The sequence below is a fragment of the Vigna unguiculata genome, chromosome 5 (genome assembly GCF_037176805.1).
Source record: "Vigna unguiculata cultivar grain cowpea cultivar isolate G323 ecotype 2 chromosome 5, ASM3717680v1, whole genome shotgun sequence".
Taxonomy (NCBI): Eukaryota; Viridiplantae; Streptophyta; class Magnoliopsida; order Fabales; family Fabaceae; genus Vigna; species Vigna unguiculata.
The window spans coordinates 22,813,464-22,829,403 of NC_140796.1; the positions used below are offsets into that span (position 1 = coordinate 22,813,464).

Here is a 15,940-nt window from a genome sequence, read left to right on the forward strand (position 1 = left end):
TTGTGTGCGTCTTTGAATAAGGTGGGCCAATAAAATCCAGATTGGAGGACTTTTGCAGCTGTCCTCTCTCCATTAAAATGCCCTCCATATGGGGAACTATGACAGTGCCATAGAATGCTCTTTGCCTCATCATTGGATACACACCTTCTCAACAGTTGATCAACTCCGATTTTGAACAAATGAGGATCATCCCACACATATTAGTGTGCATCTCTCAGGAATTTCCTCTTCTGGTGCCAATTAAAATCTTCAGGTATGACCCCTACAGCTTTGAAATTGGCCATGTCAGCAAACCATGGCCTTTCTTGCACCATCATCAATTTTTCATCAGGAAACTTCTCCTACACCTCTGATTGAGTGTTGGTCACCTCAGTATTCACCAATCTAGACAAATGATCAGCTACAAAGTTTTCACTTCCCTTTTTGTCCTTGATTACCAAATCAAATTCCTGCAACAATAAGATCCATCTAATTAGTCTTGGTTTTGAATCAGATTTGGTTAACAAATATTTAATTGCAGCATGATCAGTATATACAGTGACAGATGAACCAATCAAATATGCTCTAAATTTTTCCAATGCATAAACTATAGCTAGCAATTCCTTTTCAGTTGTTGCATAATTAATTTGAGCTTCATTAAGGACTTTGCTAGCATAGTGTATAGCATGGAAAACTTTGGATTTTCTCTGTCCTAAAACTGCTCCTATAGCATAGTCACTTGCATCACATATTAACTCAAAACCTAAATTCCAATCAGGAGCAATTATCACAGGAGCTGAAACCAATTTCTGTTTTAACAATTCAAATGCATGCAAATATTCAACATCAAAATTAAAGGGTGTATCCTTGTTGAGCAGATTGCTGATTGGTTTGGCAATTCTGGAGAAATCTTTGATGAATCGTCTGTAGAACCCAGCATGGCCTATAAAACTCCTGATACCCTTCACATTTTTGGGTGGTGGAAGCTTTTCAATGATCTCCACTTTAGCTTTGTCGACTTCAATACCTTTAGCAGAGATTTTGTGGCCCAGCACCACACCTTCAGTTACCATAAAATGGCACTTTTCCCAATTCAAAACCAGATTGGCATCAACACACCGCTTCAGTACGGTGTTTAAGTTTTCCAGACATTGATCAAATGAAGCCCCAAATATAGAGAAGTCATCCATAAAGACTTCTATGCATTTTTCCACCAAGTCCGAGAAAATTGCAAGCATGCATCGTTGAAAGGTTGCTGGTGCGTTACACAATCCAAACAACATTTTCCTGTAAGCAAACACACCAAAGGGACAAGTAAAAGCAATTTTTTCTTGGTCTTCTGGATCCACTGCAATTTGATTATAACCAGAATATCCATCCAGAAAACAATAGAATGCTTGCCCTGCTAACCTTTCTAGCATTTGATCCATGAAAGGCAAAGGAAAATGATCTTTCCTAGTGGCCTGATTTAATTTTCTATAATCTATACACATTCTCCAACCTGTGACTGTTCTAGTAGGAATTAATTCATTTTTATCATTACAAATAACAGTCATACCTCCCTTTTTTGGAACTACCTGGACCGGGCTGACCTAGACACTGTCGGAGATTGGATAGATCATACCTGCATCAAGTAACTTCATTACTTCTTTCTTGACCACCTCTTTCATGGTTGGATTCAATTGCCGCTGAGGCTGTGCTACAGGCTTGTAATCTTGCTCCATGTGAATTTTGTGCATACAGTAGGATGGACTAATTCCTTTAAGATCAGATAAAGTCCAACCTATTGCACCCTCATTGGCTTTAAGAACTGAAATCAACTTTTCCTCTTCAGAAGTCGTTAAAGCACTACTGATCACCACTGGTTTGTTACCTCCATTTGCAAGAAAAACATATTTTAAATGAGGAGGTAATACCTTTAGCTCCAACTTCTGACTTTCAATTCTATTTTCTTGTTGCAATTTCTCAAGCTGTATTTCATTTGATGCAATTTCTTTTGTCGAATTCAGATGTGTTAAGTATTCATCAACTTTCTTTTCTTCATCATCCTCCACATCATCACAAGCACCAATCAGAGCTTTTTCCAATGGGCTTGCCTTTGTCAATTGCTTCCTGGATGACAGAAAAAGTTCATCTATCACATCCATCCTGAAGCATTGTTGCTTGTCCTTCGGGTGCTGCATTGCTTCAAATACATTAAAGTTGACTTCATCATCTTGCACCCTGACCTTCAATTTGCCATCATCAACGTCAATAATGACCTTGGCCGTCTTCATGAAAGGTCTTCCCAATATTAGAGGAACTTCAGTGTCTTCCTCAATATCCATTACTACAAAATCAACTGGGAACATGAATTTGTCAACCTTAACTAAGACATCCTCTGCCACACCATAGGGATACTTCATGGATCTGTCATCTAGTTGTAATGTCATCTGTGTAGGCCTCACTTCCAGATCTCCTATTCTCCTTAGCATAGACAAAGGCATCAAATTTATACTGGCACCCAGATCAAGCAATGCTTTTCCCACTGGTAATGTTTCGATTGTAACTGGAATAGTGAAGCTCCCAGGGTCTTTGGATTTCTGAGATAATGATTTCTGAATTATAGCACTGCACCCTGCTTCAAGCTCCACTGTCTCTTTAGAAAATCTTCTCTTTTTTGTTAGGAGCTCTTTCATGAATTTTGCATATGTCGGCATCTACTCCATCGCCTCTACAAAAGGAATATTAATCTGCAGTCGCTTGAAAATGTCCATGAATCTTGCAAACTGCCTTTCCTTGTCTTTTTTTGGAGGGATTTTGAGGGTATGGTAGGCTCTTCAACTGAGGTACATGTTTCTCACCCTTCTCCCTCTTTTTCTCGTCACCTTTATTTTTTTCTTCTTTTTCTTCTCTTTTATTTACAACCTCTCTTTTATTTTGTTCTTCCTCTCCCTCACACTCATTTTTTTCATTCTCTCTCTCTTTTTCCTCCAACACCTCCTCCTCTACACCCAGGTTGTCTCCAATCCCTCTTCCCACAACTTTACCACTTTGGGTGGTAATAGATTTACAATGCTCCTTGGGATTAGTTTATGTGTTGGCTGAAAATTGACCTGCCTGCTGATCTGATAATTGTTTTGCCAACTGACCAACCTGTATTTCAAGATTCCTGATTGAAGCTTCTGTATTTTTCTAATTAGTCAAAGAAGCTTGCATAAACTTTCTAGAGTATCCTCCAGTTTAGTTGTTCTGTCATGCACAGAAGGATAATGTTGTTGCTGCTGTTGATAAGGAGGTTGTCTCTTTGAAGGACCAACATCTTGCTTCCATCCAAAATTCTGATTTGGATTGTTTCTCCACCCCTGTGAAAAGTTGTTATTGTTGGAGAAATTTCCTGGTCTTCCTTGGTTGCTCACATATTGAACTTCTCCTTGTGAGCTACTCTCATAAGAACAATGACCATTTGGATGATCGCCTCCACAGAAGTCACATCTCATGGGTTGTTGACTGGGAGAGGATTGCACAACTTGCAACTGCTCTGGTAATTTAGACATCTGCTTCGTCAGTGCTTCAATCTGTTGAGTCAGAATTTTATTCTGAGCTAAGATTGCATCTGTAGTACTAAGATCAAGCACTCCTTTCCTTTGAACAGTTTGCCTATTATGCTGAGCTTGATGATCTGTGGATGCTAATGCCTCAATGATTCTTGTTGCTTGCTCCGCATCTACACTCATCATTGTTCCACCTATTGCTGCATCCAATATCATTTTGGTGTCAGGCCTCATACCATTGCAAAATATGTTCAGCTGAGCAATATCTTCAAATTCGTGATTTGGGCATTTCCTCAATAAGGAATTGAACCACTCCCAAGCTTCACAGAATGGCTCATCTGGTCCTTGCCTAAACGTTGAAATATCAGCTTTGGCTTTGATGTAGCGAGATGGTGGAAAGAATCTGTTCAAGAATTTCTCCTCAACATCCTTCCAACTGTTCAAACTCTGATTTGGATGTGACTTAAGCCATTCCTTTGCTTTTCCTGCAAAACAAAAAGGAAACAAACGCATGTATACATGCTCAAGATCTCCTTCTTGAAAGCCCATGGTTCCTATCAATTCATAGAATGTAGAAAGGTGAGTATATGGATCTTCATTATCCATTCCAGTGAATTGATAAGAACTGATCAAGCTGAGGAAGGTTGGCTTCATCTCCAAAGTTTTGGTGGTGGGTGGTATTGCTATGTTAGAAAAATATCTTGGTCCTTGCTGCATAGCATAGTCTCCAAGTGTCTTTCTGGCTGGAGCTGGTCTTTGATTCTCCATGTTTTCTGATTGAGATGTGACGGAAGTACAGGAAGATTCTTCCCTTGTCTTTCCTTGCTTCTTCTTGTTTTTTTCTCTGTTCCTTTAGCTGTCTTTTCTATCTCCGGGTCTAATGCTAATCGATCTTCAGGAACCTGACTTCTTAAGAGCATAAATCACAACAGCTCAAGCAAGGATTAGTACAAAGGGAAAATTTAATAAGCTATCTAATAAAGAAAAGTATACACAAAGCTGGATGAGATAACTAGAAATTTCAAAAGAACACCGTTCCCCGACAACGGCGCCAAAAATACTTGTTGGTCTCTTGGCAAGCGTACCAAAAGCCAACTATAGTATAATGATTTAAGTAGGAGTGTCGAACCCACGAGAAACGGATTCAGTGAAAATTAATAATTATCTCAATTAGCATATATATGCAGAAATTTTAATTCGATGGATTATCGGCAGTTAAACTAAATTGCATAAATAAAATACAGTAAAACAGAAAATTAGTTAAAAATTCAGTAAAAGAAACTAGGATTGAATTTCATCTATCTCCCTTGTCTGTAATCTGGATGAATATAATATATAACATCTGAAAATACCAATATTGATGCACACTCCAAAATCATTTATACTGATCCCTCGCGTATAAAATTCATAAGATTAGTTCCCTGAATATTGATTCCTCATATATTCAACAAACTATCCAACACTACGGTCGAGTGTTAAAAGCAATTGATATATTGAGATCTATTCCTAGCATCACAGTATATCAAGTATCATTTTTCAAATCATATTTTCAGAATACTTTCCAGTCAGATCTAAAAATCAAAATCAAAACATCTATTGATCAGATAGAAGTAAGCATTAAGAGCAGAACAATAATACCAATATTGAGTAAAACAGAAATGCTATATATAAATATCACCAGATTACATCCAAGTTCGAGTAGATTACATTCAATCCCAAAGGAGAAGATTAGCCACTCATGGTAGCTATCAAATCCTAAGAAGTAAAGAAGAAGAAGAAATATGATCTGTGTTATGCTCCTGGTAGCAGCTCTGCAGCACGGATGCACTCCTCTTCCAAAATATCCAACTGATCTTTACTTCCTGATGCACGAAGAATTTATACCCACGAAGGTCTCGCTCAACCTACCTGAGTCTCGCTTGAGCGAGACAGCATTCATCCTAAAGAAAGCCTCTCGCTTGGGCGAGACGTGCTGAAGCCAACATCTCGTTTAGGCGAGCAAGAGTACTTCGAGCTGAAGAAAGGATCTCGCTTAGGCGAGATTGGCAGCATCTGATCTCGCTTGGGCAAGAATGGCGGCAAGAGAGGGCCTCCACTGCATGATCGCTCGCTTAAGCGAGGTCCTACGGTGCTTAGGCGAGAATGACGGCAGTGACTTTAGCTTAGGCGAGCATGCTTTGGTTTTGAGCGACTTTGACAGCATTTCTTCCCTATTTTCTCTTTTTCTTGCTTTCTCCTTTGCTCCTCTTAAGTTCTTTCCTTTTTCTACTCTATTGTACCTGAAATTTACACAAAACAGGGATCAAGTGACTTCTTTTCAACAAAAACTTGGAAGCACATTCTTTTCTAGATTTAGGGAGAATCAATCATGATATAAACACAAATGAAGAACATAAGTGCCCTCATTTCATATGAAAATTACTCATTTTTGGCACTTATCAGCATTGGAAAGCAAATAGTGAAATATGGATTTTGTGTTATGGTTGATCATAGCAAAGATGAAGAAAATTATTATTATGGTATCATTAAAAATATTATGCAACTGGAATGCATAGGAGAACAAATCAAACAATTAGTTTTATTCAATTACCAATGGTTTGATTGTAAGAGGAACAATGGTGTAAAAGTTCATAAGGTTGTAAAAGGTATTTAAATTAAGATCTTTTCAAACTTGTAATAAATGTAGCTTATGTATATTATATGCCTTATCCTTAAAATTTTAAGGAATAGGTAGATTGATGGGTTGTCATTGAAACAAAAAGCAAGAAGTTTGATTCATAATCAATATACGCTGGAGGTTGCATATCAAGATGGCCTTTCTGACATGAGTTTTGAGAATCATACTTATTCATATCACAGACTACTTCTCTTTCTCTATTATTGCTTTCACCTATATTTATATTGTTATTATCTTGTTCATTTAAAGAGCATCCATTGTATTTTCTAATTTATTTTTCTTATATATTTTTATAAATTTATTCATAATTTCTTTTTGTGAATATCTATAAGTTGTATTTTCTTGTCATATTTTTTATAAATTGTATTTTCTCATCTTTTGGATTTTTGAATAGCCTGATTCAAATTTTTGAGTTAACATATCTATATATTTTTATATGAAATAAAAAATTATAATATATAAAACACTACTAAAAATAAGTATATAAAAAGAATGAATTAAAATAATAGAACCTGATTCTGGTTGTTAAAAATGTAAACTCGATCATAGACTTGTAGTATCTTGAAGTCTCAATTGTCTTTCTCTTTTTCAAGTCTCAACTTTTTCATAAGCCTGCAAAGTTTATTTTGAGATTAATGATTAATAAAAACAATTAAAAAATTATTGTTCTTCTCAACTAGAATCCTAAACCTTAATCTTCAAACAAGATCAGGCAAGAGAAACATTTTTCTAATCCTAATACAAAATAAAGAGGATAAAAACATCATCAACACAAATAAAAAGAAAAACACACTAAGTAGAAATAGGAACTAAAAAATTGGTACATACAGGCATATGAGATTCAAGGAATGAAATTTGTCAAAACCATCTAAAGAATAACTCTAAAATATACGAAAATAAGGAGAAACAATGAATGAAATCAGATAAGAAGTCATAGAGAAATAAAAGAAGAAAATAAAAATCAAAATTGAATTCACAGAGAGGTAAAAGAAGAAAATATAATAAAAATTAAAGTCACATAAAGATAAAACAAGAAAATAGAATTAGAATTGAAGTCACATAGAGATAAAATAAGAAAATATAATTAAAATTAAAGTCACACAAAGATAATTAATAATTCTTGTCTTCCGAAACAAAATTATAATTTATTGAAAAAATATTTTAACTCATTAAATATCATTTTTAATACAAATAAAAATTAACAGACATTAATAATAGTTAAATTAAATTTTATTCTCAAACATAAACTTATAACTAATGAAGTACTAAATTTTTTTGAAGTCTTTTTTATCTTAAATATACTTTTATAATTAATTTAATAAAGGTGTATTAGTACTAAAATTATATTTTGAGACTTTTTTCTTAAACATGATTTTATAATTAATTTAATAAAAGAATATTAGTTTAAAATTTTTTTTGAGGTCTTATTTTTTCATAAACCTAAAACGAATTCTTTATATGCTTTATCCTTGAGTAGATCATGAATTTTACAATCCTGTAGTTTTAATATATTATTATTATTATTATTATTATTATTTAATGATTTTAATGTAAAAAGCTACAGTTTAAAATAGTTTTTTTCACGTAGAGAAAGAGTTTCTTTGATTGGAATGACATTTAGGGTTTGGTTAAAACAATTAAGAAATTGAATATTAAGGGTGTTTGGTATTAAGTTTCCGTACAATTAGGGCTGGGCATAATTTACTAAACTATATTAAACTATAGTTAATTGTACTATATTAAACTAAAATATACTAAACTATTCATAATAATAATTGAACTGTACTATAAAATAGTTCAATTTTAAGAAACTAAACTTATGTTAAGTTAACTAAGTTAACTAAGTTAACTATTGAACTATAGTAGATTGAAAGAGCAAACTACCTTAAAATAAAATATTAGTATTAGGATAAGAATTGGACTTATGTGTTTTATATCTTACGTTCTATTCTTTCTCTTTCATATTGAAATATTTATTTTATTTTGTCTTAATTTTTTTCTTTACTCTTTCTTTGAGAAAAATATAAAATATTTATAATTAATTTATTAAAAAAATTATAAATTAATTCAATATCTTATTTTATTTTGAATGAATTTTACTATGTAATGTTATTTTTATATTATGATTTTACAGAAGTTATTTTTAAAAATTAAATTCTGTGACAACTAACATTTTTATAATTTTTTATTTATATTAAAGTTTTTTGTAACTTAAATATTGAAATTAGTATAATAAATATAAATATTGGTACTAACGTATTTTTTATTTTAAAATCTTATATAATATTATTTTTTAGTTTTAAAATATTTATTATGTGGCATCAACTTTTTTAAAGAGAATTTATTTTAAAAAATTCTTAAAATATTAATTTTAGAACTTCATAAAATTTCTATAACATTTTTCACACAAATATTAATGAATACAAATGTTAAAAAAATATTAATTTTGAGAATTTTCTAAAATAAATCCTTTTAAAAAAATTTACGCAACATAATAAACATTGTAAAACTAAAAAGTAATATTACATAAGATTTTAAAATATAAAAAATAAGTTAATACCGATATTTATATTTATTATATTAATTTTAATATTTTAATTACATTTTAAGTTACAAAAAACTTTAATATAAATAAAAAAATTATAAAAATGTTAATTGGTGTATTGAAGTATGATGCATATTTCAAGTATTATTTTCTAAGCATTTTCAAATTATAAACTTTAGATTATTATTGTGTAGTACAATCATATGTAATTAGTGCAATTCGATTCAAAATAGTGTAATTCAGTTCAAAAATAGTGCAATTCAATTCAAAATCAATGCAATCCGGTTCAAAAATAGTACAATTTAGTTCAAAAAGAGTGAAGTTTATTCAAAATCAGTGCAATTCGGTTCAAAGATGGTTCAAAAACAGCGTAGTTAAGTTAAAAATTAGTGTAGTTCAGTCCAAAAATAGTGCAGTTCAGTTCTGACGTAGTGTAGTTCATAAAACAGTTCAATTTATAACAGTTCAGTTCAGTTTATATTATAGTGCAGTGCAGTTCAGTGCAGTGCAGTTCAGTCCAGTTTATTTTTAAGAATAACAGTTCAGTTCAGTTCATCTAAATTGTTTTCCAGTTCAGTGCAATTCATGCGAACAGTTTTTTAATTTAGTGTAGTTTTTGGTAGTGTAGTGCAGTTTGGTTTATTTTGCCCAGCCCTACGTACAATGTATATCTTCCATATGCTAAGTTGAGGGTCTTTTTAAGAGAGTAACTTACAAGAAAAAAGAGAAAAATAGACAAAAATGTATAAGTAAGACAGGGGGTGTAAACACCAACTATGAAAAAAAAATCTAAAACTAAAGTCTATACGAAAAATTTATAGATATTAATTCTAACTGGAATAAAGAAAACAAAACAAAAAAGTAGAAAAAATATGAATAAAAGGATTAAATATGAATAGTGAAAAATATGAGTAAAGAAATTTCTCTTGTTTGAATGAAACAATAAACAAATCTTATAAAAAATAGTTTAAGTTATAAAATACAGCTAATAATAAAGAGAAGAAGAAAAGGAAGATGAGAGAATGAGAGAATGGAGACCAACTTTTCGGTATATTATTATTGATAGGAAGAGTCTTATTTATAGATATAACATGTAATCCATAAAGGAAACAAATCAACTAGTTAATACAAATATTTACATGAAGAGTAATGATTCATATAAATATCAATCATATCAATAATATGAGTAACCGTATCAAATCAATGGACAACCATTAGATCAACCATTTTTTCTCTTTTTTTATTACTTTTAGTACAATTACAAATTGCAGTAACTTTTTTTTCTTTTTTCTTTTTATTTTACACAAGGGCTAACTTTTTGTAATGATTCAGCACAATCGTAAATAATATGAGTAATAAGGTAATGAATTGGTAAATTAAGAAAGACGGAAGGATATTACCAATTTGACGTTCAAACCCTTAAACCAAAGCTCTAATACCAAATTATGTGAACCCCATTTGCACAAGGGTTAATTTAGGATCATTAAGGTTAAAATCTTGTAGGAAACTTGGAAAATTAGTGAAAAGATGGATTAGAAAAAAAAGGTTGAAGTTCTAGTCTGCTAGTATTGTAAAAACGTCAATATCTTGGGTTGTAGAATTCCAATTGATGTGATTCCAAAACAGGATGAAAGTTCATGTTCTGAAATATAATTTTGGCTTAAGAAACACTAATTTTGGATTTGGGAATAATGTGTGGAACCAGAGTTATGACTATAAGATAAATCTAGGCATAATGTGTTTTTGTTTTTGAATTTGGTTTAAGAAAGAAAAAAAGGTGAAAATGAAAAGGTGGAAGGAAAGAATCACTCTTTCCAAAAGAAGCAACACACAAAGGATGGGGAAGTCCTTTGATACAACCAAGGGTTCCTGAATCACTCAAGAACTTAGAAGAATCACTCTCACTAATAGATAGAAAAGATAATTTCTGAACAAAACTCAACTTGATTTCATTGATAAAAATGATTCAACTTATATAGGAGTTTTAATCATCAGAATTACAAAAGACCCATTAATTGCAATTACATCCTACTTAAGCTAATAATAATCCACTCAAGCTAATAATGATATACTACTTAATGGCTGATTGTAACTGAAATTAAGGCAACCAAAAGTCATCCAAAAGCATTCAGCAAAGGTCATTTTGGTCTTCCAAAGGTTGGTTCTTAAGTTGGCAAACGGGCCATTATTACAACTTGAAAATAAAATAAAACTAAAGCCCATTAATTGGTTAACCAAAAACATAATTTGGTCAGCCAATTTTACAAAGCATTGGGCCATTATTTATCCAAACTAATAACTTAAAAGAAACTACAGCAAAATTTGTATATTAGTCCTTCTCCATTTGGGCCATGATACAATTCACAACCTTGGTCTTTTCTCCTTGAAACTTGGGCTTGTATTCAAATGATATGGACAACACTTTCTGTAGAACTTCTTTTGTTTTCCTTGCTCTAGCCCTTGTCACAGGTCCTCCAAGTTCTTCAAGTGGATCCTTGCCCTTACTCATTGTCACATTTCCATCACAGACCTACCACGCTTTAGGCGTGTAATGAATTAATATCAAATATATTCGGAGCATTAGCAACTAATATATATGATTTGATTACCCTTTCTATCAGTAACAACATCTGATAATTAATTGACTAATTTTATAAATGAATTATCTTTTGAACTTCCAATTCACATTCTTTTGTATGAGGATCAAGATAAGATAATGATAATTCATTCCAACCAATAAATCCTTTACCAATTGTTTTCTTACTCTTCCTAATGTTGGAAAAACTCATTCATCAAAGTGACAATCGAAAAGTTAAACTGTAAATAAGTCTCTTGTTAGTAGTTCAAGATATTTTATTATTAAGGGAGAATTATATCCAACATATATTCTCAATCGTCTCTGAGGACCCATCATAGTTCCTTTTGGTGGGAAAATTAGAACATATGCACCACACCCAAAATTCTTACATGAGAAATATTAGGTTATTGACCAAAAACCAACATGCAAGATTGCATATCCCCAAGTAGCCATTGGAAGATTAGCTCTCGTAAGTAATGGTCTTCCAGCCAATGTTAGATGTTTTGTAATGATTCCAGAAATTTATTTTGAGTATGAACATGTGCTATTGGATGTTCAACTTCAATTCCAATTGATATACAATACTCATTAAAAGCATGCAATGTAAATTCACCAACATTATCAATACGAATTTTCTTAATTGGATAATTTGGGAAGTGTGCTCTTAACTTGATCAATTGTGCTAATAAGTTAGCAAATTCCTGATTGCGAGTTGATAATAAACAAATATATGATCATCTAGTTGATGCATCAATCAAAACCAGGAAATGATCCATATGGTGGGTGTATTAGACCACAAATATCACCCTGTATTCGTTTTGAAAATAAGATTGACTCATTTCTAATTTTTCTTGTGATAGTCTTATTATTAACTTTCCTTTGTGAATGTACAGTACATGAAAACTCATTGGTCTGAAGAAGTCTTCTGACTCTTAAGTGTGTGTTTGTCCACATGAGTTTTTCAAAAAGAAATTTCGTATAGGATGACCTAACTGATCATGCCAAACAAGGAATTCATTCTGATTAGTAAACTTCTGGTTTACCATGAGATGCATTTTAATTGTATTAATATATGTCTAGTATAAACCATCCAACTGATCATGCTAATTAAAACATTCATTTTGATTCACAAACTTCTAGTTTACCATGACAGGCATCTCAATTGTACCAATATATGTGTAAACCATAAGCTAAGGTTGATAATTTCTCCAATACATTTTTTTTTTCAACTCCATTGTAGAGATATAAAGATATTTCACATATTTTTCTTTGTTTGTCTCAATATGATATTGATAAGTGTCTAGAATGCATAAAGTTTCCATATAAACATGACACTTATCATGCTTTAATTGATCATATTTTGTAAGTAAACAACACATTTTAGCTTATAATCACAAAATATGGTATTAAAAAGAAGAAAAAAAAAAGAAATTTATGAATTTTTTATGATTTTGCAGCAATTTCCTAAAGAATTAAAAATGATGTAGCGAAGCCCCAAAATTCACGACTAAGCTCTAGTAAGGCGGTCAAGTAAGTATTCAGAATATGACTTTTGGAGATGAGCCACAACAAAATGGTGTTGAGAACTTAAGGTGGTGCATGGCTGAGCCACGAGAGACGTGCTCAGCACTTAAGGTCACTAATACAAAAAAGGCTTTTAACGTCCAATATTTTTGGTCTTTGACGTCTACCTAAACACTGACGTTGTATTAGGTGACATCAAAATTGACGCCCGAAAGCAGAGCAGACGTTAATTAACGTTGGGGCCAAGAGAGTCAGATGTTAATTAACGTTGGGGCCAAGAGAGTCAGACGTTAGTTAACGTCGGTGTCAGGAGAGTCACACGTCAAATAACGTCTGTCAAGGTTCTACCTGACGTCAAAAAGTGCTATTTTTTTTTAAGTTTTGTTATTTTTACAACATTCTCACACCTGAAAATCAGAAAAATTCCATAATAGTTTTTAAAAGCTTTTCTTAAAAGTATTAACTTCCATATTCCAGAACTACTAGTTAATCAATAACTAGAAAAAGCCATTGAATCAAATGCCTTGTAGTTTAAAAAAAATGAGTACAACAATATTGCATAGCTATGATAGTTTATACTACATAAATCTGTTAGGTATTTGTTATCTTCATGCCATCACCTTAATCTTCTGTTGAGAGAAGAAAATAACTCTAACAGATTACAAGAGATGTCTCATAACAAAATCAAACCAAAGAGAAACAAAAGACATGAAAAAGAACATAACCTCAGTTACTTGTTGGTTTTGAGGTCCTTGATTTAACCTTACCTCACTCACCCCTCTTAATGGAGAATTAAAGATCAAGGAGTGACCACCTAAATATTACTCCAAGGTAACTTAGAGGTCAGTTTAAAGAAATGTAAACACTTCAACATCATTCATAAAAAAGAAAAATACTAAGAACTCTCATGTAATGAAAACATAAACTTTATACTTCATGGAATGAGTCATCCTTCATTATTCACTCCACCCTAAATTCATTATGACTCATTTTCGTATGGAGTTCACAACATTGATCACCACATCACTCTCATTTACCCTCCAAATTAGATACGTAGGTTATCAATTCAATTTCAATTTCAATTTCAAACGGCATGCATAATTAAAAGTCTAAAAGGAGGCAATCCACATGAGAGTGTCTGGTACACTCCTTATAATCATACACATATGAAAAGAATTACCTGGAGTATGCATCATGCCATTGTAATCACAACTAACGCTCAATTTAGTAATGACCCTAAATTTAGAAATGGAAAACTAACACCTTCTAGCAAATGAAAGACAAACTTGGAGAGGGTGGCTTTAAGGTCTCTGCACGCTGTTAGCCAAATGGGGATGAAGAGCAAGTGGGATGAATCTCAAAACGCTACAAATGGGGATGAAAACGCAAAATATTCAGTTCAAAATGCTTAAAATCAATTCATAATCAAATCCCAACAAGTTTGGTGGTGAAAAACGTTCAAAACTCACCTAGATGAGGTCGGAATGGTGGTTGGCGGTGGAAAATGCTCGTGGAAACAGTGACACAGCGTAGGGTTTCTACGTTTCGCGTAGAGATAAGTAAAACTTAACTTCGGTGGTGAAGGAGTCTGACGTTAAGTGACGTTGGGGGAACAACAGTCTGACGTCCTTTTTTAAATGATGTCGGGGTTTTTTAGGCAGACGTTAAATTACGTCTGATCTGGAACGGGCAGGCGTTAAATTACGTCTGATCTGGAACAGAAAAACGTTAAAAAAGTTTGATAATTTACAAAAATGCGACCAGTCATTTTTAACGTTGGACTTTTTTTGGGTAGACGTTATAGGGGTGACGTTATAATGCTTTTTTGTGTTAGTGGGTTGTGCATGACTGAGCCACAACAAAATGTGCTCAACACTTAAGGCGGTACATGGTTGAGCCACAAGAAAATATTCTTAACACTTAAGGTGGTGTATAGTTGAGTCACAAGAGAATGTGCTCAGCACTTAAGGCAGTGCATGACTGAGCGCCAACAGTTGGGCTAAGCACCACCAAAAAATTTTTATAAATAAAGAGCTTGGGTCTTCATCCTAAGCATTGAGTGGAGGCTCCATAATGTAGCAGTAGAGTAGAATAGGGTATGTGAGCCACAAAGGAGGTGCTCTTAGTGTAGATCTTATGTGTAGATGCTGCTAAAATTGCATTGTATTATTCTATAAGTAGTTGAACTCCCTTATGTCAAGGTTTGATGTAATCAATTCTAGTTCTATTCACTTCTACTTCTTGGGTATTTGTCTTTGTTTTCATTCAATTGTTTGTTATATGATTTATGCTTAATGATGACTTGATCACTCATCTTATTTCAGGGGTTTGATTTGAGTTGGAAAATTGGTCTCAACTTATGTGGATGAATTGATGACTCATCCTATTTCACTGGTTGGGATGGAGTTGAAAGATTGATCTCAAACTTAGATCCAATCAATCAACATACATGTATTGGATGCTTCATGGCATACCAGAATGGATGTTGGAGGAGAGAGTCTTGCACATTAAAGCAAGGACTCATTCTACCATGAGTTGAGGAATCACACTAGGGTTTGGAGTCCTTAAGTTCTAGTGTATAAGAGATGAACCTAGATCTACATTGAAAGAGTACTCTCAAGACATTGAATGACTTACAAAGTAAGTAAAAAGATGGTAGTGATGTAGTAGAAGAAGACAAGATGAAATCAATTCATAGCTCATACTCCTCTCAATCTATCTAGTAAACACTATCTAGTTTTACTTTCACTTTTTATCACAAACCAAAAACACAAAAATTAAACTACCAATATATTTGCTAAATCCTTGTGGATACGCCACTTATTGATACTACTACATACCAGTACACTTGTTGGGAAATGGTTGTTGAAAAACAGTCATCAAGTTTTTGGCGTCGTTGTCTAGGATTTAGTTCAAGTATTTGGTATATCTAACTATTCTTTTTGTGAATATGTACATATTTGGTAAATATTGGGTTTGTATAGTTGAAAGTTTTATTTATTTTTTCATTTTGTACAGTCTTGGTTTTAATTTTTTGTTTTGTTTTCACACAAATCTTAAGCAATAAGTAAGTTCTAGAGATACATATCCTATTTTCTTGTTTG

At 32.6% G+C, this 15,940-nt stretch overlaps 1 non-coding gene and 1 pseudogene across 1 annotated transcript; one reads left to right on the top strand and one right to left on the bottom strand.

Moving 5' to 3' along the window:
• Window positions 1-200: 200 nt before the first annotated feature.
• Window positions 201-2,678, bottom strand: LOC146886244 (uncharacterized; annotated as a pseudogene).
• A 1,105-nt stretch (window positions 2,679-3,783) lies between these two features.
• Window positions 3,784-3,890, top strand: LOC114186428 (small nucleolar RNA R71). The gene has a single exon (XR_003605086.1). It is a non-coding gene; the product is annotated as a small nucleolar RNA R71 (small nucleolar RNA).
• The last annotated feature ends 12,050 nt before the right edge of the window (window positions 3,891-15,940 follow it).